Source organism: Artemia sp. Qi Xiang Cuo, chromosome 8 (assembly GCF_049724085.1).
Source record: "Artemia sp. Qi Xiang Cuo chromosome 8, ASM4972408v1, whole genome shotgun sequence".
NCBI classification, from domain to species: Eukaryota; Metazoa; Arthropoda; class Branchiopoda; order Anostraca; family Artemiidae; genus Artemia; species Artemia sp. Qi Xiang Cuo.
Genome location: NC_142801.1, coordinates 66,055,738 through 66,080,639, shown reverse-complemented (window position 1 = coordinate 66,080,639; position 24,902 = coordinate 66,055,738). Strand labels below are relative to the sequence as shown.

The 24,902-nt window shown below is 33.4% G+C and overlaps 1 protein-coding gene and 1 pseudogene across 5 annotated transcripts in view; one reads left to right on the top strand and one right to left on the bottom strand.

Annotated features, from left to right (window-relative positions):
* The window catches only part of LOC148949713 (uncharacterized), a 224,285-nt gene that overhangs the window by 171,316 nt on the left and 28,067 nt on the right, over positions 1–24,902 (bottom strand). The window lies entirely within an intron of this gene.
* LOC148949715 (tetratricopeptide repeat protein 1-like) lies at positions 5,813–23,608 on the top strand (annotated as a pseudogene). The gene is made up of 4 exons (XR_016142144.1): positions 5,813–5,878; positions 10,615–10,794; positions 14,942–15,189; positions 23,215–23,608. The product of XR_016142144.1 is annotated as a tetratricopeptide repeat protein 1-like (transcript).

Sequence of the window (24,902 nt, the reverse complement as noted above, 5' to 3'; positions counted from 1 at the left end):
ATTTCAACAAATTTTAACAATTTGTTTATTTTTAAGTGCAAATTCTGATAAGACCTACATTTTCTTTCATGAAAATTTTACTTTAAAGTAAATCAAGATAGGATTAAAAAAATATCTTCAAGTACTTTTAAAGCAATTAAAACTAGGCATCTAGTGTTGTGATTCCTGTGAAAAAGTAGAGAAATTACGAACCTGGTTTATCAACTGAATTATAAATTTGGTGGAAGTGATGAAAGTCAATTAAATTTTTTAATCCCAATTATAGCCTACTATTTTTATAATTTTCTTGTGTTACATGTTAATTTTTTCTTCACAGTTGGTCTGCTTGCATAAAGCGTTTGTTGCTAAGTTCTTATTATTTAACAAAAGAGCAGCTAATGCATTCCTTGTATAGTTAAAAAAATTGTACTTGTTCTAGGAGTGCCCCCTGAGATTGGATTTTGTTGAATAACCATTCTGATAATCTCTGATGAAGTTTTTAGGCAGCACTTCCATCTTTCAAAAAGCACATTTGAAGAGCTGCTGCTACTACTACTAGATTACCCTGCCACTAGAGGGATCTTTTGAACAGAAAATACCACATTTTTTCAAAAACAATTGTAAAAGGTAGTTCTAATCATAATTTGGCACCTTGGTAATCTGGGAAGTATGCAGGAAATATCAGAGACATTTGATGTAGCAAAATCTACTGTACATTGTTTGACGATCATACGATCATATGAGGATCTACATTATAGCACTTTAACAATAGTCTTGTTTATTCAAGTTACAAACTCAGTTTTGTTTGTTGTTTTTTCGTTGAGTTTTATCTCTCTTTGTTTTTTTTTATTCAAGTTTAACAGTTGTTTAGTTAGTTCTACGTTTAATAGTAAAATTGTTTTTACTATTATAAAATAATAAAAAAAAATGATTAAAATTTACATACTTAGAAGCAACCATACATGTATACATAAATTAAATTAAAATTTTTTTTTTCAACTTAAAGTAAGGAGTGGACTTAAAACGAACGTAAAGTAAAGTATTACGTGTATGAGGGAGATTTCCCCCTCCTCAACACCTCACAGTTTTCCCGCTCCTGACATAAAAGCTTGTTAGTACTTACAAAAACTTCTCATTGTTATAATAAAACGACCCTTGTGTTTCAGGGGTCGTTCTTGTGGAATTTCAGACACAGTTCAAATTTTAGCTTAAAGAGTGAGATGCTGAAGAGGGAGAACCCCCTCATATACGAAATAATTTCTATTTGTTTTAAGTTTTAATGTTGCTCCCTATTTAAAGTGACAAAATTTGTTTTTCAAAATTTAATTTCTGATTGTTTTGTAGATGCCTGGAAATTGGCTCCCCCTGCGTGGGAAAAAAAAGAATTAATTTTGTGATCATCAAGCGGCTCAAGAAGGAGGTATCCCCCTCCCTATCTAGTTATTCGAAATACTTTTAAGGTATAAACAAATTTCAACCTTAAAAATATTTCGGCTAGCTAGGAAGAGTACATATAATTTTTCAATTTTGGAAAATATTTGTGGACAAATCCCAAGTGAACCTGTCTTGGCAAGGTTACCCAAGAGGATTTGTTGTGCCACCCCACAAAATTTTGGAAACTATATAAAGTCAAGCTCTGCCAAAAGGTGTTAAATTCGAATTCGGCCCCCCCCCCCCCTTAGTCATTCCAGAAGAAATCCCGAACTAAGGTCATGATGGTCATGTATCATGGTTGCAGCCTAGTAAAGAGCAAACCACAGCCCATAGTAACCAAAAGTTAAAAATCGTGTTTAGAAAAAAACTGCCTAGTGAAAAAAATTGTCATCTGACATTGATTCACGAATGGTAACTATTATTTCAGCTAACTATTATTTCAGTTCTTAAAAGTATAAGTTTATTGCAAAAAGAAATTTTGTGGTGATTTCTAAAAAAAAAAGTCTGAAACCACTAAAAAATGGCGTCAGATTAAAATAAAAAGTCAACCATTGGATTCAGCACGGTCGAAAACTGTGTTATGGAAAATTACAACCCCCTCCTTGAACAACAAGGGAAATGACCTTTTTGCATCGGTAGCACTGATCTGTCTCCTGTTTTTTATTCTTCTTTTTTTTTCTAGTAAGGTTAGGGGTGACCAGAACATCATAGAGAGACGGGTACCGCAATAGCTAATTCGAACGGAAATTAAGTTTGTTAGTGACCTTTTTAAGTGACCAAAAAGTTTGGAGGGCATCTAGCCCCCTTTCCCCCAAAGTCACCCAATAACAATTTTTAGATAGCCATTTTATTCAATATGCTTCATATGTATCTTTGGTTTTGGTGATGAAATGACCCTCCTTAGTCCCTGGGGAAAGGGCTGCACACTGTATTGGTATTAGACATATTGATATCAGGCGTATCGGTATTGGCGTATTGATATTGGGTGTATTGGTATTGCAGGTATCTAGACAGATTTTTAATAGCTCATATAAAAGATATTGCTCATGTCTACATCCTTCATATAAATTGAACTATCAGCAAGTTCCAAATGGCACTAAAAAGGGCACCTTTGGTGTCATGCCTCAAGTGGAACAGCTGGGGCTAGTGGGCTACCAGTACTTTTTAAGAGTGACGTTTAATGGCTCATTTGAAAGCTATTGCTCATATTTACGTAATGTTTATCAATTCTACCATACGTAAGTGTGATATAGCACTAAAAACAATACTTGTGATGTCGCTTCTTAGGTAGGAAAGCTTGGAAGCATAAAAAGAAATCCTCATTATAATAATAATGATCCAAAACCCGTAACTGGAGGTTTGCAAGAACACCTCTCGTATGTTCCTCCTTCAAGCCCCCTGAATAAGCTACTCAATTAAGGTACAATTATTAATATATCAAATCTGATTGTTAGAGGCGTGGACCTGTGGGTATAGCATTCGACTTCTAAATAGTGTCTTGCGTTCGATTCCTTTATTGGGTGTCTTTTTTTCAATTATGGTTTCATCACTTATATACGATCATTTTCAGATAATTCCACTGTTTTTGTAAATGTTATGCACTCATTTTTTAAAGCATATCCAAGGAAGGTATTTGGTCAAGCGTTTTGATTCAAAAGGGAATAGAGGTCATCCAGTTCATGGTTTGCAACAACATTCTGAGTAAATCTCTAAATCGATACCCCAACGAATGGCGTAATTTTGTTAACATCCTGTGGGGGGGGGTCAAAAGTGGAGCCAATTTTCCTAAATCAAGTGAAAATGACAGAGAATGCTGAAAAACGAGCCGTATAGCAATAAAAAAGGTAAAGGTGTACTAAAGAAAACTGACCTGTTTCAGTGGATGCTTCAATTATGCAGGCTTATATTAGTTTTGACAATATTTTTGGAGAAACTAAATTTCAGCTGGGAGGAGTAAGGGTGGAACTAACTGGGGTCTGAGTGAAAACAGACGTCTGAGAGGGGAAGTTGTACCCTCTGCCTCGTAGCAAATTACGCCCTTGACCCCAACCTCTTGCTAATAAGTGGTTGGAGAAGTGTAGGCATGTGGTTCTGGAACCACTCAAAGTTGTATATTAAAAGAATGATTACTTATTGCTATACTTACTTATTCAAATTATTTACTTGATAATTCCACCGCAATATTCTCTCCATACGTCAGATTATGCATTCAAAGAGGAAGAAAGACAAATGAAAACAGTTCTGTAGGAGAATTCAGGTATTTCTTCCCAAAATTTTGAAATGAAAACAAACTTTGTTTGTAATACCATTTATCGTACATACACAAGAAACTATCTTTTTTTAAATTTCCATTCATTTTTGAGTAACGAGTGTCTTTTAATTTAGGGACAGGTCAAATAAATCCGTAAGCCTAAAGGCACATTTCTGTTGAGGTGGCAAAATTTTCCGCAAGCAAGTATGTTGATATACAAACCTGTCCGTTCAGTTAACCTTTTGTTTCGAAGCTACTCACCTGGAACTACTTTCTTAAATGTGACTAAATTAATTTTTTTAAGACAAAGAATTAAATATAAATTTCTTCTTTTTTAATTTTTTTTTTTACAAAAAGAAACGACACATTGTTTTAATTTTTTTTTTCCACTCTAAACTTACTTTTTCCTTCAATTCTTGTACGGCTCCTTAGTTCAGCTCTTTAATAAGGGTTGAGATGTCTTATCTCCCCTAGATTGGAGGTGATTAGAAATTATAGAAAAAAAATTATTAACTGCAACCAAGAACCAACATTAAAACTTAAAACAAACAGAAATTATTCCGTATAAATAGAAAAGGTCATAGCAGTGTTGTTTTTAAATTAAATTTTAATCAGAAACGAGCAAAGATTAATTTAAAAAAACAAAGATTTCCTGAGTGAAGTACAGAGCGAAGTTGAATCTTAAAACGAACAAAAATTATTACTTCACAACTTATCTAACATATATTGATAAAACTAATGCAAAAAAATCAACTGGTGATATTTCCCTATGTTTGTAGGATTACAGAAAACTAGCACTTTTCTGAAAACACAAGCCAAGTAAAAAAACAAGAATATTGACTTAGGAGTAAAAAATAAGTACATAGCCTCACAACAGAAAACTAATCGATAATGCTTTTCATAGTCCTACAGGAGCTTTGATATCAGTAACTTTCAGTATACAATTAAAATTATCTTAAAAACTGAGGCATAAAAATAATAAATTTAAAGTCATTACACAGTATATATAATAATGGATTGATTTATCAGGTAGCATCTTGGTCTCACCTAGTATAACTCGAAATGAAGAACATATCAACCGTAATATGAACTCTGGAAATCCAGCTATTTCTCTCTATAAAACAGAAGATTTTAAGTTGTGATACAAATTCTGAAACGAGTTTGTAGTCCTAATACTGAGAAGATTCCTTAACTTTGAACTTGTCTATAAAATAGTCACGAAATGTCCTTTTTCAGATCCAAAACGACAGTCAATCATTGAACTTAGCTCATTGTGTAGAAATGATGCCAAATTAAACAACAAAATAAATAAAACAACAATCTAAAAATGCTTTATTTTTATACTGTTAAAATTGTCCTTAAATGGTTCACTTTTACTGTACCAAAACTCCTATACTGTTTTGTGTTTTCAGTAAAGTGTTATTTTTCTATAGTCTTACAAACAGCGAAAAATCACCAGTTGGTTTACTTACGCTAGTTTTATCGATATATATTAGATAGGCTGCGAAGTAATAATTTTTGCTCGGTTTAAGTTTCAACTTCGCTCTTTACTTTCCTCAGAAAATCTTTGTCTTTTAAAGTTAATTCAATACAGTGGCACCAATTGGGAAGATCATCCCTTAAATTTAGAAATTTTGTTAGATATTATTATTGAAAAATACACACAAAATTACCCCCTAGATTGAAACAAACAATATATTTGCCTCCTTCTTTTAAATTTTCATGAATTGGCACAATAGATTAAATACTGATTATTTCCTGAGTTGTCAGCTTCACCTAAATAAGCAAATTTGTAAATCATATTTTGATAAAATCATAATTAATCATAAAAAAAATATATACAGTATATTAAAATAATAAAAATACAAAAAAAGACTAATCATAATACTTGATTTCAATTAATTCATCAAAACAACAACGCAAAAGAACACACACATAGTTATTCTTAGAACTTATGTAGTTCTACTTTAACCTGGTAATTCCTACATGTTCACAAGGGGAGACTAGGTGGGCTTAAACACTGATAATTTTAATTTTTTTCCTGCTCCAAGCTTCCAATTTTGTAAAATGGGCTCCTTTTTGAGGTCCAAACACTATTGGCTATTGCAGAATTTTCTGTGATTTTGATGTTCTGGCAGCCTTTAGGCTATGCTTGATTACACTCGACAAGCTGAAAAGTTTCCGACAAATGCAGGTGTCATCTTTGACTCTTTGGTAATAATCATTTGCTTTTGCCATCTCCTAAAGCAAAAATAAACGTTAATTGACGAAAGCGTAACACCTTGATAGCTGCCAGCCTTATTAAGATTCTTTCAACTGAAGAATAAACAGTTGAGAGAATTTGGCTACATGTACAAGATTTGGAAAAAAGTATTCACTTTCAGTTGAAAAGAAGTAGAGTGAGTAAAACTTGTCGACGAGGACAAAGGAAAACAACAACTTAAGAGTAAATTTTCACACAGTGACATTAAAACTCAATGAGCTTTTAGTTTTAACAGGTTTTGGAAAGTAACAGCTTGATAAAATTTACATTTCTTCGTACAGAATAAAAGCGATAGTTAGATCTCGTGAGAAGAGATATTTCAGAAGAGACACATCACCTAGTAAAAAAAAAAGAATATAAAAAACAAAAACAGCTCTTTTTTTGTTTTGTAGTTGCTCTTTTTTAGAGTTTTGGTTACTGTTGGGTCGAGTTACTTACAGTGTATTACCATGAATTGTTTGATTAATCTTAAAACACAGATATCAGGTACAAGAGTAAAAAATAAAGACCTACCGTTTGTGAAAAAAAAAAGTAGTCTGAAAATTATATAAAACTTTACAAGAAAACAATCTTAAAATAAAAACCAAATTTTTAATTTTGGCTATCATATACAATTTTTATGAATCATGTTTTGGGGTTTCTTCTGTTTTAATCAACTACTCCCCAAATTTGAATATAATTTATAGCTTAATTTTTGTTTCATTAAGACGGACAGACAGGAGAGGCTGCAATTTTTACGGCAAAAAAATTATATTTAGGAAAAGTTTTGAATGGCACATCAAATTCTACCACTTTTTTTAATTCGATTATTTTTATCTTAGGATTAGCCTTCATATAGGGTTAAAAATTGCTCAAGCATTTAAAGCTGTGGAGATAGGCCTATTTATTTAAGAAAATTTATAATGCCCTAATTTGAGCAGAATATCTACTCTGTAAAATTTCTTTCACTTACTTAACAACTTTCCTAGACCATAAAAAGATCCTAGACTACAGTTGAAACACTCAATGAAGCATGGACACCTGCAAAAAGTAGTGCAGGGGGGGGGGGCACCAGAGTAGCAATGGTGAGGAGAGAAGGAGGAGGGAAATACACTAGTTAGGTGTCTGACATAATTTACAACCCTTGCCCCTAATCTCTAGGGTTTGTTAAAATCCCAAAATCTTTGTTATATGATATTTAGACTGTTTTGAATAGAATGGTTATCTCAAAATTTCTATTAGATGCATTTGGGACAATAAGACGTATATATGGGGGGGGGGTAGCTACCCTCCGATCACTTTGACTCTTAAAAAGAGGACTAGGGCGTCTGATTACCAATTCAACTACCACAAATCAGAATCAATAAATAAATGAAGCCCAAAACAAACAGAAATTAAAATAAATAACAGAGTCAAACTCAAAACAAGCAGAAATTAATATGAGTTGGGTTCAAAACCCCTATGCTTTCTAAAAGCCAGTATATAAAATATACTTTATTGATAAAATTATTTTAAATGTTTTCACTTTTATAACTTTAAGAAATAAAAATTAATCAAGATTTTAAGGAATAAATATCATCATATTTATATCAAACTGACAATGCACATTCATTTGAATTTTTTTTTTCAGTAAAGTACAAATTATATATTCTGGCTTTTAGAAAGCATAGGGGTTTTGAACCCTACTCATATTAATTTGTGCTCGTTTTAAGTTTGACTCTGTTACTTATTTTAATTTCTGTTCGTTTTGCGTTTCATTTATTTATTGATTCTGATCTGTGGTAGTTGTTTGCTTGGTAGATTATTGATTCTATTTTTGTCCATTTTGGTTTAATTGAATTCTTTACTTAAAAAAAAAAATATTTTGTGCAAAGTTTTTTTTAATTAATTTACATAAAACTGGAACCATAAATTTAGTTTAAAATTTTTGAGTTTTTCCCTCTTTAATGCATCTTTTTCTACCATATTTTGTTTTAAATGATATGATTATCCCATGTTAATTTTCCTTATGCTCCTATATTTCTTTTTATAGGCATACAATATTAAACAACATTCATTTACTCAGTGACAATATTTTGAAAATGCCTGTTTCAAAGATTTATATTATTATTTTCTTTTCTTGTTGTATATTCAGTTATTCAAAATAATCACCTTTGACATGGGTCGGAGCCTAATTTTTTTCATTCAAATTAATTACTAGTGAAATTATCTGTTAGTTTTCCCAGAATTTTTCAATATGCAAATATTTCAAGACCTTACGTCACCTTAAATCGCAATTGCCTGCAAAATAAGGTGGTGATGACCTCCTGTAGATTTGTTGCTGGAGATTGTGTGACAACTTTAGTTGACATTCAAATCCCAATTGAGCTTCCAGTCAACGTTGGCCCAGTCTTTGTCAACCCCAGCTTTGAATTAGTCTAAATTGGCTGTCTGGACTGTCTTTTCTGTCAACCCATTCCCCAATGATACTGCTCTGACACTAAAAAAGTTTTGCAGCTCTCTTCTTTGAGACCAGGGAAGACGGAGTTTCGATTACGTACAAAAAATATTGCACAGAATATGATTCTTTATAAGATATACAGATTAATAAATTGCTGAATAAGATATGCAGAAAATGTTTCATAATTTGAAAATAAAACATAAACATGATTTACGATGGAAGTTTTGTTTCCTTTAGAAGGGCCCATTGACAAGAATGATACCTTTATTTCTATTTGACATTCCTTGTAAATTCAAAATCAAACATAGAGATTTGCCTTAAATAATTGTTGCCACAAAAAAATGGCACTCATGTGGGAATATATACAATACTAAGAAATAAACACTTTATAAACTGTTTTAACCCACATATTCTTGGAAAATTTGGTCCTTTATAAAAACAAATCTAGAATATGATTGAGATGTAGCATTTCCTTCGTTTTTAACCTCTTGTAAACCTTTTTTTAATATTGTTTCTTACATTCCAGTTGAATTCGTCCGTAATTTTCGGTAGGTTTAATTATTTCTAAGAATAGCTTAGTTTCCATTTTACTAGTAGCCTATGGTCAATTTTATTTAAAATTACTAATGTCTGGTTTTGTGATATGGAATATTTTATATATTTTTACAAGATTTAAAGGAAATTTATAAATAAGCGTTGTATTATTTAAAAAAAAAATATATTAAAAAGATGATTTTGCTGTCTTACACATTGAATAGATGGTATTGCTTTATGTGAATTTCAAATTTTAAATGTTTTTTTCGATTTAAGTATTATCTTCTATTTCTTATGATACATTTGCTTCATATATTTAATTTTGGATAATTGAATAAAACATTGGTCTTTTCTTATATTTTTCATCTTTACAGATGATTTCATTTTCACAATGACCATGCTCTAATATTTGTAGTGATATCTTTATAAATTTTTTCCTCTTTTATAATTACTCTACTTTCCAATTGAATATTTTACCATTAGCCAACTCTATTTTATTCTGAGACGTTATGGAGGGGTTATAAATGGAATTTAAATTACATTCCAGACTGCAATATCCAGTTGCAGAGTAATCTCTGAATGAACAGAATGCAATGAACCCTACAATGGGTTTTAGTTTCAAATCTTACACGCTCAAAATAAACAAAATATAGAAAATTTTATTTTTTTCTGCGCCTATAATACAAAAAAGGATTACCAATTTTTGTTAGTTGATCTTTTAGAATGCTAGAATGACAAATATTGAATTATAATTTTCTTTGGGAATGGCACCTTAGATTGCTTCTAATCAATAGAAAACACTTTTTTTTTAAATGATACCAGTACTTTAAAAAGTTTTTTAAAGTTTATTAAATCTTCTGTGCCAATAATCTACCCTGGGAGTTAGTTTTGGCTGTATATTGCGATTAGGCTAAGAAAAAAGTTCTTTTTGTTCTTTTTCTTCTTTTGTTTTGCTGAGGACGGTCCATGGATATAGGGTCGAAATATTCATTGTAAATTACGTTTCACTGTCTTGTATAAAATTTTCCCTGTTGTTCTACTTATTGTTTATAATAGATTGTTTCATAGTAAACAAAATCTTCTTTTAAAAACTAGAAAAAAGTGGTCCTTTTTCTGTAACCTTGAAAAGCATCTTTTTATACGCTTTATTATAGGCAGAATAATAGTTTCCCATGCCCACCTCCTTGCCCTGAAAAAAAGATTTGTGTTCCCTCCTAAAAATTGCTTACATAGCTATTGCAAGGATTGTAGGAAGATTAAGGTCAAACCTTAAGAGGAGTCGCTAGCATTCTATACTTGCAATCCTATGTCCTTAGGGATGAGAGTTGGCGTCCTGATGTTGCAGATTATTTGGTTTGGATCGACTGTCAGTGGTCTGACTCTCTAAGCTTGGCTTTTGTTGATCCAGCTCTAAGTGAGCACCTGGAGAGATCCAGGGAAGGTAAACAGGAAGAATGTGTGCAAGCATAGAATGGATGTGGATATGGGTACCAAGAAACAGATATGGGTAACACAAGTAGGGACCGTAAAGTCCAGTTTCATATCCTTTACGTCTTTTTACGTTAAGTGGAGTCATATCTCGTTTTATTCTTGAAAAGTGTTGTTTGTAGAATGATCAAAAGGTTTTTTGGTGTAAAGGGTTATTTTTCATTATCAATTAGGGAAAATCTCCTTCTTTCTGTGAAAAAAAAAAATGATAAACAATTTAATTACCTAGCTGTTTTGTCTTTTTAGAACAAACACCGAGAAGCTTTAGAACTGAAAGCTGTTGCTAAGACATTTTTTAAATCTGGTGACTATCAGGCTGCATGCAATTCTTATGCACAAGCTTTGAAGACATGTCCACTCTTTTTCAAACCAGATGTTTCTATACTCTATGCAAATAGAGCCACCGCCAAACTGAAGCTCCACTATGTAAGTATATTTATTTAATGTGTTTTTCAAAAGCAACACAATTCAAATGCCATCTTTTTCAAGGTATGTGAAAAATCTATTAGTAGGCCACACAATGATTTTTGCCAAGACTTTTCTAAGACAGGGGGAGGGGGATATCAAGCGTGCACAAAATTTTAATGGAAAGGGGGGGGGGTAAACTTCATATTTTAGGCATTTTTTTCTAGAACTGTTATTGCTTTTGGGCATTGCACATTTTGCACTTTATATGTTTTGGGTGGGGTAAACCAAAAACAAAAACATGAGTCTGGCAAGAGGTGACAACTGCCTCCCCCTCTCCCTGCTGGTGTTCAGAGTTATCCTTAAGTAGAAAAGATGCAAATCTCACCCAGTAAGATCCTGAAGACATCCAAAGGATATTTTTAGGATTGAGCAAGAATATTAGCCTACTTTGGCTCTCAAGTCATGAGGTTGCAAATTTTTCTCTGATTTCAGTTCAAAGAAGGTGCAACATTTCTACCTTTCTGCTGCAAACTTGGAAGCAGATTAGGGCCAATTGACCACCTTTGATTCTCAGACCATACACAATACATTCTTGCATGTTTCTGGTTCAACAATGTGCGACATGCTTACTTTTATGTAAATTGTTTGTGTTGGGAGAGTTGAGGAAGAGAGATTGCAGGCGAAGAGAATAGCTTTTTGTTTTTAATAATATATTTTGATGAGTTTTGTTTAATTGTATAACAAACAAGATGTCATATATGTATCTGTCGGCTAAACAAGAATTTAATGGGCAGAGTGAGGCCTAGGGCCTGCTTAGTGCCTTTGGGTTGTTTTTGGAATAAATCAGGACTTAGTCTGTTCTCGTTATCCTTTTAGTGTTTTTTTTTTAGTGTCCATCACAACAATGAAGTTACGGATCGAAAATTCAAACAATTCTTCTCATAAAAAAATTATATAAAAGATAACTGATTTCATTGATGTATATCAGCTCTGTAAGTATAATGGTTAAGCATTAAATATACATATATATATATATATATATATATATATATATATATATATATATCCTTGGTAAGAAAATTTGATTTTCTTACCAAGGACATTCTCGGAAAATATTTGAGCAAAGGGGTCATGAAACAATTGCACATTTTATGCACTTTTAGTTTTTTGTCTAACTTAAAATTCAAATTACTGCCTACATTCTGTCAGCCTTACCAGTACTTGTTACTCGCAAGCAAAATCATTACTCAAAGAAACAAAGGCTCGAAAGAACAACTTCAGGTGATTCTATCTGACATAGAACATAATATTTCACTTCAGCTCCTATACTCTCACTTCTATACTTTCCATAAGAACTGCAGAGGCTAGACAATTGGTACTTTCTTGCAATTAAATTAAATCAGCTGCATAAAAAGAACAGGACAAAGCCATGCTCCAGTAACAGATGTTTAAGCAAAGTAATGTGCTTTCAGTCAGTCCCTTTAAACTGATTTATTTAAACGACTGGGCTGATCTTCATTTGGATCTACAACTGAAACTGAGTAGTGCCAAAAATACCATTTTTAACGAAGAAGTTTGAAAATGTGAGTCTATCCATGAACAGGATTATACCACTTGGACTGTCTCTGAATGAATTATGTGTTTACTACCTGGTTGAGGTCGAAATGAACAACCAATATAACTTAACAGATGTCAGGGGAGTTCATCCCCCCCCCCCCATTTTGGGTCGTTATGGTGCTGTACAGATTACTTTGTACTGACAAATAAGAGTTCACATGAACTATAGCTAATAGAAAGCTAATAATTAGTTGCTGCCAACTTTTGTAAGTTGGTACTGATAGTACCGTATGGTATAAAAAAATGTCACTTTTTACTACCATTTCCCAAATGGATCGGATTAGAAAACTGAAAAAGAGAAGATAGCTTTTTGGAAATGATACTAGTGAAGAGCAGCCAAAGCTGATTTGGAGGCAGTTTTCCTATAGACAATAAAGGTTTTACACCCTTCTGCATGTTCTAGATGCTCCTAGTTATTCAATGCAATCGATGCTCTCTTATATCTATGATGTTGCCACTCTGCTCCTGGCTGCTCCTCTCTGATTTATAATTAAGCAAGCCGTACACTTGATCTATATACTTGATGTTTCTCTCTCATTATAAGATAAGATGTTTATTTTAAAAAATGACTATCACAAGCCCCGAAGGGCCGAATTCGCATTTCGGAGTCATATAATAAAAAAAAGACATAGAAATAGCACAACAACTAAAAAACTGGCTAAACAATGCCAAAAAAACAATAATATCAGAAAGGCATAGTCCTTCATTAGTCAAAAACAAAAAGTATAAAATTTAAGAAAGTTAAAAAGGCACAAATTAAAACAAAACCAAAAAAAAAAAATTGAAATAAAAATAGTGTTAAAAAGGTTTAAAAGAGATTATATAAAAAGGGGAGGAATCGGAAGAACCAAACGGACACAAGCATGAGTATCATAAGAACAAAAAAAAAACAAAAAAAAAAAACAAAAAAAAAAAAAAAACATGGTTTATTTGATAAGTAATGAAGGGGACAAAGGTTTTTTCATATCTGGAGGCTAAACAACGGATGGGGGACAAGATAGGGATGAGTTCAGAAACAGTACGTGGCAGGCGGTGTCTGGATGGGGAGTGTCTTTTGGGGAAAATGTTTTCCGTGCCAGGGTTTATTATTGCATTTTTTGCAAAACGGAGGCACAGCGTTCCTCTCCTGTGCTCAAGAGTTTCCAGCTTGGCCATTTTTAGGAGTGAATATGCTACCATAGCTTCTTTAAAAATTATTCTTAGGGGTCTTTTTTGAATAGATTCAGTTTTTTCTGATTCATCACGGGAGATGCCAGGATGCCAAACTGGACAAGCATATTCAAGATGCGGGCGGAAAAAGGAGGTATAAATCCTTAAAGAATGGGATGGGGGGATGTTAAATTTATTCAAGAGCTTAAGGAGAGACATGGACGCATTAGCTCTACGGACAATATCTTTCACGTGGATATCCCACTTTAAATTAGAGGAAATTAAATGTGCATTATGTGCAATCAGAACTCCTCTGTGATCTGGGATTTCTCCCTTATTATTTGTAGACAATCAAGCTATACACTCTTCTGCCCACTTCCTGGATCCTCTTCAGTTACACTCTATAAACCCCTTATGATTTCTCCCTTACGCTCGTCTAGGATTTATGGATAATTGAGTCATACACTCTCCTCCACGACGGAATATGCTCCTACGTAATTGATTGCCATCAACTCACTATGATGTACAATTTCTTCTTTATACTCCTGGATGCTCATCTACCATTTATGGACAATTAAGCTTCACACCAATGCGCATTTCCTTGATTCTATATGTACGTTATATACAATATGTGATAACCACATTATAGGCACTCTTTACTGATAACCACATTATAGGCTATACAGTCTCTATAGGCTATACAGTCAATGTGCCTACACGATCTATGATTCCTCTCGCATGCTCTCGCATTAGGGGGGATGGGGTAAAGTAAAGCGAGTCTCCATACCTAATGTGTTAGGTACAATTATTCTGCATATTATGTAGTAAGAATATCCCTTATGGTACTATTTAAACCACAGAAAATTTTAGAGTGACAATGGGCGGTACTTGTATGATAAACCCCCTACCGCTCAAGTAGTTCATTCATTGACGCATTATAGAACCATTTTTTCCCCTTAGTTTCCTTCAGCTTAGCGTGAGACGAGACAAAGAGAACTGACAGAATAACTGGAAAATATACAATTTGGGCTATATATTTGCACATTAGGAGGGGTGGGGATAAAGTATTTGGAGAGTGTAAAGTCAGAAGACAAATCTTTTAGGTATTCTAGTATTGTGCATTCTAAAACTTGGTGCATGTTTTAGACAAATATCCAGTTTTATCCACTCAAAATAATTTATTTATTTTGTCCTCAAAAGGTTTGTCATCCCGTGAGTAATAAAACTTCTGTTAGCAAAAAAAAGAAATAGCTTTAAGGGCCAAAATTATCACTGAATCCTTGGGGAAATGAAGGTCCAGAATTGGCAATCAAGTTCCTGGAACCAATTTCTATGTATTTATTTATTTCTACCGTATTTTTTTGAAATATTTATTTAAGGTTTTGAAAATTACTTTTAGAGTTATAGAAAGTCTGCAATAGAGGATTGTACACATGCTATTAGCTTTAATCCAATTTATATGAAGCCAAGGTTAAGACGAGCATTATGTTATGGCTGCCGAAAACATCAGCTCATCCTTTGAAAATGCCTCTGAATATTTGAGATTGGTTTTGCAGATGGAGCCGTTAAATCGAGAAGCCATTTCCATGTATAAAGAATTGCAAGAGAAAATCGCAGAAACAGACAAAAAAATGGAAGAAGTGATGGGTGATTATGTTGTTTTTTATTAAATAAAAAAGATCAGTTTTGATTAAGCTAAAGAAAGAATTCAAGTTAGATTTTAATTGAACTGAATTCTATTAAGACTAGAAATAAGTGAAGATGAAAAGGTCACGTTGGGTAACGAAATGATCGATCAAGTGAACAGCCCTCACTTACCTTGGTAGTATCAAACAGTTCGTGGTAACGAACTGTAAGTAAGGAGCGACCCGGCTCAATGTTAACCTAAACTCTAAAAAACGGGATTTTGATACCAATAGATACATCAAAATAATCAGATTTTAATCCTGATTTCAAATATATAAGTTTCATTAAGTTTAATCCTACCCATCAAAAGTTACGTGCCTGAGAAAATTTGGCTGATTTTCGAAAAAAGGGGGAAAGACCCCCTAACAGTTATAGAACCTTAATGAAAATCACACCATCATATTCAGCGTATCAGAGAACCCTACTGTAGAGGTTTCAAGCTCCTATCTACAAAAATGTGGAATTTTCCATTTTTTGCCATAAGAAATATCACGGTTGCGTGTTTATTTGTTTGTTTGTTTGTTTGTTTTTTTGTGTTTTTTTACCATGTGTTATAGCATAGACCCAGTGGCACTATAAAATAATTGGAGGGCTAATTTGAAAGGAAAATAAAAATTATATTGCCCATTTTAAATCAACAAAAAAAAATGAGGGCAACTAGGCCCCCTCCCTCGCTCATTTTTTTCCCAAAGTCACACGATCAAAATTTTGAGATAGCCATTTTGTTCAGCATGGTCGAAAATATGATAAAAATGTCTTTTAGGATGACTTGATCCCCCAAAGTCCCCAGGGGGAGGGCTGAAAGTTATGAACTTTACTCAATGTTAACATATAGTATTGGTTATTGGGAAGTATACAGACTTTTTCAGAGGAGATTTTTTCTGGTAGGTGGGGGACGGAGCGGGGGGGGGGCTAGAGGGACGGAGATGTCCATGAAGGACGTTGTCATGGGGGACGGGACAGGGCTAGGAAGGGGGCGCCGGATTTCCCAGCATTATTAAAGAGAAAGATCAGGAATTAAATAAAAAAAAACAAGTCTTTCAACTGATCAACTGATTGTGATTAAGAGGTCATTTTTAAAGAACTGGAAAAAAAAATTCGAACTATATTTTAAAGAGCAGGGGATTGAATAGGGGGCGAACCCAATAATATAATTTTTAAAAATTTATGAATATATAAGTTCTTTAATTAATTTAATTATAATTTAATTATATTTATTACAAATAAAAACGTTCGTAAATAAAATTAAAAAAGTTTCGATAAAGCCATTTAACCAAATATAATATGCAAATTTTGTTTTAATTATTCACGTACGGTGAGCCAAAATCAAAACCTGCATTAATTCAAAAACGTTCAAAAATTAAATAAAAAAAACAAGTTTTTTTAACTGAAAGTAAGGAACGACGTTAAAACTTAAAACGAACAGAAATTATTCTGTTTATGAAAGGGGCTGTCTCCTCCACAACGCCTCACTCTCTACGCTTAAGTTTAACCCTTTCTCACAACTCTATTTTTTTAAACAATAAAAAACTTTAGCGTAAAGAGCGAGGCGTTGAGGAGGGTACAGCCCCTTCATATACGGAATAATTTCTGTTCGTTTTAAGTTTTAACGTCGTTCCTTACTTTCAGTTAAAAAAACTTGTTTTTTTTATTTAATTATTACTAAAGAGGGTGGAAGCAGTAAAGGTGTTTTAGAATAGCGAAGGCTCAGGGTGTTTTTCAAAGTTGACCAAAGTTTGGAAGAATAGGAAGATAAGTTTGCAAACCAAGACTAGAATATTAGAAGCTACAGTGATGACAGTGGCCAAATATGATTCTGAAGCATGGGCACTCCAGAAAACGGACGAACATTTGCTGGATGTTTCCAGAGAAATTGCCTACGGATTGTTTGGGGCACCCGGCTGACTGACCGTATTTCAAGCAGTATGCTGTAGAAAAGTTTCGTTCAATCCCACTTAATCCCACATTGGGCTATAATGAGAAAAAGGTTGAGATGGCTAAGGTACGTTCTGCGGATGACAGATTGCCCAAGATCATCCTTTTCGGTCAACCGTCTAGAGCTATCGGAAAGGAAATCGTCCACAGTTGGGGTGGGAGAATGTTGTAAAAAAAGATTTAAGGCAAATTGGAACTTCCTTTGAGGTTTTAAAGAGGGAGACTTTGATTAGATTATGATGGAGGGGGAGCGTGCTTAGCTGTGTTGGCCTCAGGTGGCTTGCTGCTGAGGTGAGTTGTTAGTAGTAGAAGTAGAAGTTTTTTTCACTGAGAACGTTTAAGTTAATCAAGTCAAATTTAAGAGAATATTTCTTTCTTTGCTTTCCAGGTTCTCCTTGTGAATCGTTGAGTATTCTAACTGGACGATTTTTTTGGAAGAGGGGGGAGGATTTTTTCTGTTGGAAAAATAAGAAATATTGGCCTGTAACTGTACTTTTTGCTTATTTCAAATAATAGTGATTTCATTGTTAAATAGGACCGACACGCTTCGCTTATACTTTTGTTTGCTCAATGTTTTGCTCAATTATGCAGACTAGAAATCGTTTTATGATTCAGATTTCAAAAATTTAAGATAAGTTATTTATTTCAAAATTCGGTATCACTATCCCCGAAAGGCCGAATTCAAACTGCGGAGCCAAGAAACAAAAACGGGACAAAAACATCAAAAAAAGTTTAAAAACAATGATGTATATAATACTGAATAAATACTGCAAAATTAAATGGATAGAACGAACTAATCGTCATTAACCATTATTTAAAACTATCAACTTATCAAACTCATCAAAACAATATAAATGTGTATCCATTCAATTTATAATACGTAAGTTTCTTCGACTTCTGCCCATTTACGCGCTATCTTAAACTTTTAAATTCAAACATTGGCCATAAGTAAGATTTTTGAAAATGAATAACCTGTTTCTTTACTAAGGTTTCATTCCGAAAATAGATTCAGACGTATACGCACAATAGAAAACATCTTGATCCTGTCCCTTGTTTACGCGACTTTGGAGTTTTACTTAAATAGTGCCATTTAGAAGATTAATCGAGACATAAATGTTTAGAAAAGCAGACGTGTGACATGGTTTTCAAATTTTTACTTAAATTAGTGGTTTCTTTTCGTCATTTTCTTCTAGTGCTTGTGCTGTTTTTTTTTTCATGTTTTGTTTAGGCTAGTTTCTTTTCTTTTACTTTTGATAAAGGCTTCCGGATTTGAAAATATTCACATTTTTTATTATTTAAAGTTTGGTTGTTGTTTTTTTGTCCATTATCTTATTTGAGATATTACACCCGTTTTTATTATCTTATTTGTCTAAATTTGAAAATGAAAGGTAGTATGGTCCCAAAAATTAGTTAACAAATACACCGATTTTGTATTAATAGCTCTCAAGAAAAGAAAACTTAACATCGAAAGAAAAAGAACATAACAAATAAAGAAATATTACGCAACTACTCTCGAAAAAAGAATCAGTAACATCAATGGGCAATAAACCAATACCCCAACTCCATGTCTCCATCTTGCCTCTCCTATCAGCTTATAAATCCGTGAATTGATTGCCTCAAAATATTTTCTAATTTCCAAGAAATTTTTAAGTTCGTCTATGGGATTTATAATAGAATAGTGTATATTTATTCACGACAAAAGTTGGAGCTAACATGAGCGTGTCATGACACAGAAAAAGAAGACACAAAACGAGGATAAAAAAAACCCACCAAATGAATAGCAACAGAAAAATTAAAGGAGCAAGTGCTACTTCAAGGTCAATTTGATTTTGAAGTTTAAGCGGAAGCTTAAAAGTGCAGATTTTGAGTTTCTTCAGGATAGTAAAAGTATTGATACCGAATTTGGTAAATGTTATGAAAAAATAAAATTACTATTCCAAGAGTGTTTGGAGTTTAAAAAGACAAAACACAGATATAAGTTGCCAATTAAACCTTGGATTACAAAAGAATTACTAGTCTGTATGGAATAAAGGCAAGTGATGTTTAAAAGATGCGTGACTCAAGATTCAGCATCTGATACAGAACAATGTTAAGAATTTAGTAAAAAGTTAAAAAGTCTTTTAAGAAAGGCAAAAATTGATTACTTTGCACAGAAATTTAAAGATTATGAAGGAAGCCCAGCTAAAACTTGGCAACTGATTAAGTCGGTAATAAGCCCAAAAAGTGAACCGATAACTCCTAGTAATTTGCCGCGGGAGTCGGATAGTGGTGTAGCCAATAACTTGTGTACCCACTTCTCAGAAGTAGGGCCAAAAATATCGACATCTGTGGAATGTATAAATGGTGATGGTACATACCAGAATTTTCTTCCTGAAGCAAGCGATACAACCTTCAACCAGTGAGATCGCATGAACTTGAGGATATCTTAAAAAGTATGAAAAAATCGACAGCTGGAATGGACTTAATAACCTTTCAAACATTTCAAAAAATTTACCCAATTATATCTAGTCATCTGTTCTACCTTTTTAATCAATGTTTTGAATTTGGAGTGTACCCTAATTGCTTGAAAAGTGCTTTGGTTATTCCTCTGTATAAAGGAGGTGATAAGGAAGATATGAACAACTACCGTCAGATATCTCTACATCCAATGATTTCTCGTATTTTTGAGAAATTGATTTATAGACGACTGATGGATTATTTTGAAAAAAGATGTGGTTTTTTTTTCACTCTAGTCAATTTGGTTTTAGAAAAAATTCGTCAACAGAGCATGCTTTATTATTTTTGACAACAGTTGTTAACGATTGCCAAGATTCAGGTTTAAAGGTAGATTCAATTTTTCTAGATATTATGAAGGCTTTTGACTGTGTTGATCATAAGATTTTATTGTCTAGGCTTGAAGATGCTGGGATTCATTTTCAAATTCTAAAAATCACTGCTTCATTTCTTAAAGGAAGAATGCAAAGAGTAAGGCTGGGCACAGTCCTGTCAGAAGAGATGGTAGTAAAATATGGTGTGCCACAGGGGTCTTTGATGGGTCCCCTATTCTTTCTTGCGTACATTATTTATTTGAATGGATGCCTCAAACAACCATCAACTCCAAGGTACACAGATAGCCCGGTGCAAGCAATACTTCCAAGTTTTGCTGATGATACTTAATTTACAATGGCTGCAAAAACAGAAGCGGATTTCAAAAATGGCATGAAACAAAGAATAGTGATAATCGAGAGGTGGATTCGTGTGAACAAACTGCTTGTTAATCAGAAGAAAACAATGATCTTGTTATATGACAGATCTGCTAATCACGATCCATGGATTGAAGAAATTGAGTTAGTAAATGGAAGTATAAAACGGACAAGTACAGTAAAGTATCTTGGTGTAATTGTCGATGAATGCCAAAGTTTTAAAGATCATGTTGCATTTATAAGTACTATATTAGCCAAAAAAGTTGGAACTCTGCGGAAGCTGAAAATATTTTTTCCTAAAAATTTCATTAGAATGTTATATTTTTCTCTTATTTATCTAGATTTGCTGTACTGTGTTACAGTTTGGTCGTCGACGTTCACTAACCATTTTTATCTGCTCCGTGTGTTACAAAATAAAGCTGTAAGAGTTTTGACCAATGATTTGTCCCAAAATTCGGTCAGATCGAGGTATCATCAATTAAAAATTTTACCATTCTTTGGTTTGGTTAAATTTTATGTAAATTTGTTTATGTATAAATTTTTTTCTAATTTATTACCAGCATGTTTTTTGGAAATTTATAATGAAAGGAACCATAGTTATGAAACTAGAAATTCTGAATTAGTTAGAATACCGGTTCCAGTTACTACCAGATCTAAATTTTCTATTAGGTATATTGGTCCTGAAGTATGAAACAGGTTTCCGGCGGAACTAAAAGGTAAGAAGGTTCTTGAGGAATTTCGTGCTTCTTTGCGATGTATTTGTTTTAACCAGTATTGTAGACACGGATAAGGTGATTGATCTGGGAGTGAGTATATGTTTGTGAGTGTTAAAAGAGAAAAATTTTCTTGTGTGTTGAGTGTGTTGATGGTCATTACATGAAAGGAAGCATGATTAATATTATAATCTGTGTTTTTAATTCCTTTAAGTTCCCTGTAAAATAAAAAAAAATACATTATCCTGTTAATGTTGATTAATTGTTTTGTAGGGGTGGGGGAGGAGAGGAGGAGTCAGAGAGTATTATTTCCCCGAGGTAGTGTACTAGTGTATAAGTGTTGAAGTGATCTTTTTATTGGGTCATCCCAAACACGATAATATGCGTCGGGACCTATTTTGATATTGTTGGTATTATATGCAGTTTTATTTTGTTAGCATTATATGGAGATTTGTATGTTTTTTTTTGTGACCCATTTGTTAATAAAAAAAAAATATATTAAAATGAGTCATTAATATAATTAATATATCAGAATATTAAAATATAAATGGTTGATATATTCAAAGACACTCAGAGGCAAATACCTGAAAACTGCATCAAACATTAAATATTTGTTAAGGTAATTAAAATACCGAGTAAAGTGGGGGCACATGATTTGCGATAGCTCTTAGTACAAGAAGCTGGGTAAGTCACTAATTGGGAGCCATTCTTTTTTAATTGTCGTAGTCCAGTGTCTGGTTTTTCAGTAGGGGGCTCTGAAGGTCGGGTAGTAGACCACTACTTGACCTTGAGAGGTCCCTCTTGAGGTCAAATCCCCTAGCAACCAAGGGTATTAGATTTGTCCCTTAGCTGCTAGCATAATCAGTTGAAATAGTATGCGTTCTGCACCGAAATTGTAAAAGGCAACAACAAGGCTCTTTTATGTCATTGAAAACCTTAGATTTAGAAAATGAATGAAAATCCTTTAACCATTAAGTCAACCGTCAAAACCACAATCCTAATGATTGTACGACAGCATCAATTAAGTTAATTTAGTGTCTTAGAAAATTCAGTCTCGCGTTTGGGGAGACAACTTTCAGAGGTTGATTTGGTTTTTATTTTATTTAATTAGAAGCTAGTTTGAGGCCAGAAAGTAATGTTTTGATAGTGAAATCTCAGTTTGAGAGTTGGATTTCATATCAAAACAGAAAAAAATTCATTTTTATTTGGGTAATTATTTGGATCGTTTTCGTTTTGGATCAAAGTTGAAATGTTCGTTTTTCCAGCCGGCTGTGTTTTGAAATAAATGAAAGCTTCCTCGTATTTTACCGGTAAAACTGTACCTTTGGCATTCTTTTTAAGTAGGCATTAATAGGAGTCACGCTTATTTCTTTTTCTGTGGGGCTCTTTTAGAAAGTTTACAGAGAATTTTGCTTTTGATACGACATCCCAGTCAGAATGTACATTGACATTTGGCTTGGTCGTCTTTGGTTAATAAATGTGCCGTCTTCTGTCAGAACTTAATTGGTAATGTATTGCGCTGTTGTAAAATTCGTGGAGCCGTCACTTACGTGATAGGTCCTTAGTCTTAGCTATTAGATACTCACCAGCGGGTATCAGGGAAAACACAAGAACTCTATAGAAACAGCATAGCTTCATAAGAAAAAAAAGTAAATGATCTTACGGAGAAGAGAGAAGGGTTAAATTTAAATAAAGCAATGACAATGAAATGAAAATAAAACAACAACAAAACATTTATTAATAAAAAAATATTCGAATATTTCAACTCCGCACCCGGGAGCCTTTATCAACGAAAAAACAAAACAAGGACAAAGTGAGAAAAATAAATTTAGTTATATTATCTAAAGAAAAAGGAAAAAAATAACACGCAAGAGGAAAAGTCTAAAAATTATTTAGTGCATGATCTTATTCGGGACTAAGGGTGTGGTAATCCGATAAAAGACCTGAACCATACAGGACCCACTGCTCCAAATTTTGTTCTAAAGAAAGCATTAAAAATTGTTTAAATGTATTCTTGTTGACGACGCTATGGGTACTAATCTATTTCTAAAGGGAAAAAAAGGCTGTTTGAAAGTGTCGATATTTCTAAAATCCTTTCATTGTCCATTTGTTACAGATGTTAATGCGTATTATAATCATCATAATTTATATTTCAGGACAGCTGAAGCAGCTGGGAAATATGATATTGAGGCCGTTTGTGATGTCCACTGATAACTTTAGGCCGAACCGCGATCCAGTAACAAATTCATATTCCGTCAGCATGGTTCAAAACCCAAATGAACAAGAATAAATTTGTATACTCTTTGTTATCTTATTAACAAAAATATTAATGAACAATATGGGACTCTTTCGAGATTTTAATTTTTGCCAGAATTCCTACAGCGGACAAATTGCCAAGTGGTTGCATGGCGAATATTTTTGAGACAAAAAATCTGATTAAATTGTTTATATCTAAAGGATTTTAAATAAACTTATATTGGCAAATCACATTATGGTGCAGTGACCAAGCACAGAAGACGTATCGAAATCCTTCCCAGAATAAGTCACAAAGTTTTTAATCTAACCGAGAATAACCACCATACTGATAGCTAAAGCTATTGTAGTTAATTCATATTTAAATAAGATTAATAGAATTTTACTTCACTTAGACTATCTATTATCAAAATGTTTAATGCGAGTAGCCTCTTTCAGAATTATAACGGGAGGCAATGAATGCTTCGTCGCTTAACTTACCCCGCGTTTTAAAGAGCTTCTGGTAATTAATTTTTGCAGGTTTGTCAATGGGAAACGCCACAGATTGGTTGAAAGTGACGAAATGCGATCATTTTCAACCAATCAGGTGAAATTTATTTGCTTTGAGCTTCATTGAACGCAATCTGAAGGCATGAGACAAGGGATAAGGAATGAAAATAGACCTTCGGCAGTAGTCTCAACCAGACATGGCAGGATAGTTGTTATGTAGCGCTTTTTGACCGCTTTTAGGGTCTATTTGAGCTCAACTCTGCCGATTATAATAATTCTGGTACAGCCATCAAATAGTCTGTCAAAATCCTGCTTGCCGTCCAATCGATGACTCGAAAAAAAGCATGAAGACCATGGATGTAAGAAATAGCTCTGTTCAAACTGAAGTGCTTTGGCTGAAGTTGGTAGGTAGCAAGCGCTAGCTATTTATTAAATAGTTAACTTTACATTTATACTTTCTATTCTGGAAGTGTTGAAATGTAAGTAGCCACACTTATGAAGGCATCTACACTTGAGCTTAGCATCTCCTTTGAACTTTATGGACGCGTCTGTTTCCCATCGCTTAAATTGATCTCAAGGCACAAGAAAATATACAAAAATGAAAAATATGCCTTTGGTAGCATTTTTAAGTAGCCACGGTAGTATGGTTGTTACGCAGTGTTTTTAGGGCAACGTTTCGGGGCTAGTTAATCTCAACCCCAACCTGATCCCACTTTTGGTTCAATCATTAAAATTAACTCAAGTCCTTGTTGCCAGCCAGTCAATGACTGGAAAAACTGAGCAGGTCATGGATGCAAGAAATAGCTACATCTAAATTTACGCATATTCTCTGTAATTGCAAGTTGGTTTATTCAAAGAAGAAAAATACAGCCTTATTATCAATGATAATGTGTTTCATTCTGTGAAACACAGAATGGTATCGTAATGACAGAATAAGCTGATATACTTTTGATGACTCTTGACCTTCCTTCTATAGTTAAAGCACATAATGTTGAAGAAATATGGATAACTTTTCTCCGAAATTTTTTTTTCTCTGTCCAAGTATTCTCGCGAAAAATTGAAATGCCTGGAACGATCTTTCTGTTTCCCATATGCTATCGGA